Source organism: Anas platyrhynchos, chromosome Z (genome assembly GCF_047663525.1).
Source record: "Anas platyrhynchos isolate ZD024472 breed Pekin duck chromosome Z, IASCAAS_PekinDuck_T2T, whole genome shotgun sequence".
NCBI lineage: Eukaryota > Metazoa > Chordata > Aves > Anseriformes > Anatidae > Anas > Anas platyrhynchos.
Window position 1 is genome coordinate 18,506,967 of NC_092621.1, and position 4,151 is coordinate 18,511,117.

Consider the following 4,151-nt stretch of genomic DNA (forward strand, 5'->3'; position numbering starts at 1 on the left):
TGGCATGGGACCAGGATGAGGTCAGATTTGCTACAATAACAAAAACTGTCAGAATTTAGAAAATGATTTAACAGTGGCAACAGTATAGCTGCTGGCACTGGCTGATTGCATGCAAAGGCAGCTGTACCATAAGAGTCAGGGCATTAATTTTATTGCTCTTTGGCATTTTCTTTCTTCAGCTCTTTATATACCACCATTTCTGTGGAAGATTATTGCAGAGCAGACACTCTGTACTAGACCTAACCACACGGCTAAAGCTATTTCATTCAGGATTTAACTGGAAAACACTTTCTACTCTAAAAGATGATGGGAAATGGGACTTTAAATCGTTTTACCCCCAGACCAATACAGCAAAAAGAATCCTGCAGTGTTAAGCTCCTGACTTCATTTTTCTCTGAGTGGTGTTGCTTTAGCTACTACTTAGGGTCCAGAACAGGCTATTCAGTTGCAATAATGTCCCTCCCTGTGGCTACAAACAAAGTTATTTGCCCTCCCTCACCTTTGCCAGCCCAACAGGCAAGCACAGTACCAGGGCATTGGACTTTGCACTCTCTAGCAGTCAATAATTTTATTTTTAAAATTTTATGTCTGTTTTTTGAACTGCTTGGGGTCCTTCAAGCTCCCTCCCCCCGTTTCTGTAGGAGTCAAAATGAGCATGTTGTCAGTAGGTATGGACAGGCCTCCAGCTGTTTTCAATTGATGTCCTAGTACAGAATTAAACCTTGAAACAGAGCAGGCAGGACAGCATGAGTCACTGGGAAAGGACAGGAACACGAGGGCAGTTTAAAATAGTTTCTTTCTCCCAAGAGTGGTTCTTTTCAGAGGCCAGCTGCAGCACAGCACTTGGTAGTGTCTTCAACCTGAAAAAGGTTGTGAGCCTTGTCTTTTGGGCCCTGTCTTCATACTCAATATTTATTTGCTGCTCTTCATTTTCCCCAGCTCTACATATCACTATCATTTTCCTGGATTTTCCCTTTTCCTCCATTGTTTACTTCCTTACCTGTGTTGTAACAATGAGAAGTGCCTGGAGATGTGTTCTAGCCACATCCCAAGCCTGTACTGGGGAGCTATGTAGTTGTGCCCCCCTGGCAGGGATCTAAGATGTGCTCCCCAGGTGCACTGATGTGGACTCCAGCAAGGGGGTCTTGAGGACTACAGAGCACTCTAGACAGACCTATGGTTCTTGCTGGCCAAAATGATTGTAGACGGAAACAGCTTCTGTATGAATCATCATGACTCTTTGTTCTGAAGTACTTTTCCTTAGAAGCAATGATGTATAGTCTAGCTGTGCTCAAAATAAAGCTTAGTATATCTATTTCAATAATTGAACATAACTGAAAAAAAAAAAATCTGCTGCAAACAAAGTTGAGAAATAGCGTTTTAGAGTTTGCTATGGATGTCAGTCAATCATAAGATGGCACAATGACAGCTGAGCTTGTTCTGTGTATAATTTTGTTATTCTGGGTTACATCAAATCTTGACCACATACAGTTAACAAACTTAACACTCCACAGCTAATGCTTTTCCAAACTCTGAACCCAACCACGTTCTGATAAGTGTGCTATACACAAGCCACCAGCAAATTCACGGTGTTTTGCACTGGTTTAATTTCAAAACTTTGAAACTGCTGCATGATCAGAGTGAGCACTTCCTACAATGGTTTGAGGAAAACCAAAGTATGATTAGTTCAAACCCAGAGATCTTTTTTTTTTTTTTTTTTTTTTAGTTTTTATTTGTTACTTTTTGTTTGTTTGGCTGGTTGGTTGGGTTGGGTTGGGTTGGGTTGGGTTGGTTTTGTGTGTTTGTATGTGTGAGGATTTCCCACTGCTCACAAGGGCAAAGACTTGAGGTGGAAGAGAAGGATGGCACTTCAGTTTTTAATTTTCAGCCATGGTCACACCAAACACAAAGCTGTGCTCTGCTGGGCAGGACAAGTGAGACCTCTGACCATCTTTTGGCCAAGCCCATGAAGGCTGGTTGCACTCCCTGGTCCTACCAGCACCCAGGGAAGAGGGCAGGCTGCAGGGCTTGAGCACACTGATTTTCCTGAGCTCTGATGTATGGGAGAGGTGCTGTGGAGGCCTTGGGGAGCCTGCTGCTAGCATGGAGAGGGGAAGCATGAGGAAAGAGGAGGACTACACACAGGAGGGTGGAAGGAAGGATTACAACACCAGGAGGGAAGTGGCCTGCCTTCACAGATGGGCCTCAGAGGTAGTAGCAGCAGTGGGCCTGCCTGTGGTGGGTACTGGTAGTATTTAGAGACGAGAGGTTTAAATGAAGCCATTGGGAAAGGGGAGGACTGAGTGAGGCCTGCAAAACACCCTGTGAAGGAAATTCAACCAGGATCTCTTGTATTAAAGGAGATGGGAGCAGAGCCCAGCCATGTGGGAAGATTGCTGGGGGAGGCAAATAGCCCAGGGCCTTGCCAATTGCAGAGCTGTGGGCGCTGAGGAGGAAGGGTGTCTATGGGCCTGGGCCCCAGCCACCGCTCCAAATCTGTGTGGAAACGTGGCCAGGTGCAGTGGGACAGCCAAGCAGCTGTAATGTGCTCTGCCTCTTCCTAACAGACCTCAAACGCCGATGCAAGACTTCTCCCCATGCTAGCTTAAAGCCGTGGTTGAGCCGCTCTGTGCTTATTCAGCCAAACTTTCAAGCATGTGGTTAACTTCTGGGCACATGAGTCAGTCCCTGGGACTCCGGTGGGACTAAATCATGTGCTTAACTTTTAATTTGTGCTCAGGCACTTTGCTGAACAGGAAGGGGATCTCCTATGTACTTGAGGTTAAGCAAAAGCACTTCAGCACTTGGCTGGGACAGGACTAACTCAGGAGTCAGTCTGCCGAAATCAAGACCTCCAGACTCACTGAAAACAGAAAGAAATGAGAGAAGAATTAGGCCTACTCTTTTTATGGAGCTTTTCCTGCTGGTTGTATCTGTTGATGTCAGCAAAAGCTGAGATACCTAAAAAACAAAACAAAACAAAAAACATTCATGCTTGTTTCAACATTATTTAAGGGATAACAGAAACCAGGAAAGGAGACCACCATTATGCAACTTCCTATCTTTAATAATACTGTATAAAAAGGCCAGCTCTGATATTGATCCTGGTTTCCTTCTCTCATTGCTGCAAAATTTTCGTAAAAAACATTAATCATCACAAGTATCATAAACTAGAGGTGTCACTGAAGGTGTATACTGATGCAAGAGAAAGGAGAATTTGGACTGATCTTTACAGGCATCTGCTCTGTGCAATTCATGCTGTTGATCACAAGCATCCAAACATTTTTGTTCTATTTATAAATAAACCAAGCCTTTTACAACTTACTTCCTGGTAAAAAAGTGTTTTTTAAGCCACAGAAATCCTTTGTATCATGTGTAGAGCTCATTCTTCTGGGAAACTTTGTCCACTGCCTATTGTATACTGAATGCTTTGTTTCAAGCTTGCAGAGGTTGTTCTGGATGCTTCCATACAGTGTTACTCTGTCTGTGTTTAACAAGTATTTAAAACCCAGAGCATGTATTTGTAGCAAGAATGAGAATATGTGGCTGTATGTCAAGAGCTATTGAAAAACAGAGCCTCCCAAATGCTAGGGGAGGGGAATTGCTGCAATTATCAGCAGGAAACTTATGGAAGCCTGAAATAATAATAGGAATAATAGAAACCTAAGTATGATTTAGAAATGTAAATAGTTTTCCGTTCCAGTTCAGGGCAACTGCAAAATCCTATTTCAGATTTTTTGTTCTAAAGTTCCAAGAGCATGGCTATATATTTCAGAGTTTCTGGGAAACTGTAGTCAAATATCTCGAGTGGGATGCGAAATTCTGGCTTTTTACATACATGTAAATAGTAAAGCTATTAATGTGAAAGCCACACTCTCTCAAGCAGGAAAGCTTGAATAAAGACCAGCTAGTAGCCATCATGACATTAGTTTTATGCTTTTTGAGGACAGCAGGAATCACTGGGTGTTTTCTAGGGATAGTGTTTTGTGCAGACACTGTGTACATCACACGCAGAAGCACAAACCATGAAAATTTCAGATCATTCTACTAGTATTCACTCGACAGCTGTCTGGGAATGCACAGACTCCTAGGTACTTCCTTTTCCTCTGTCTTAAACTAGAAGATAAAAATATACTCACTGTGGTATGCTC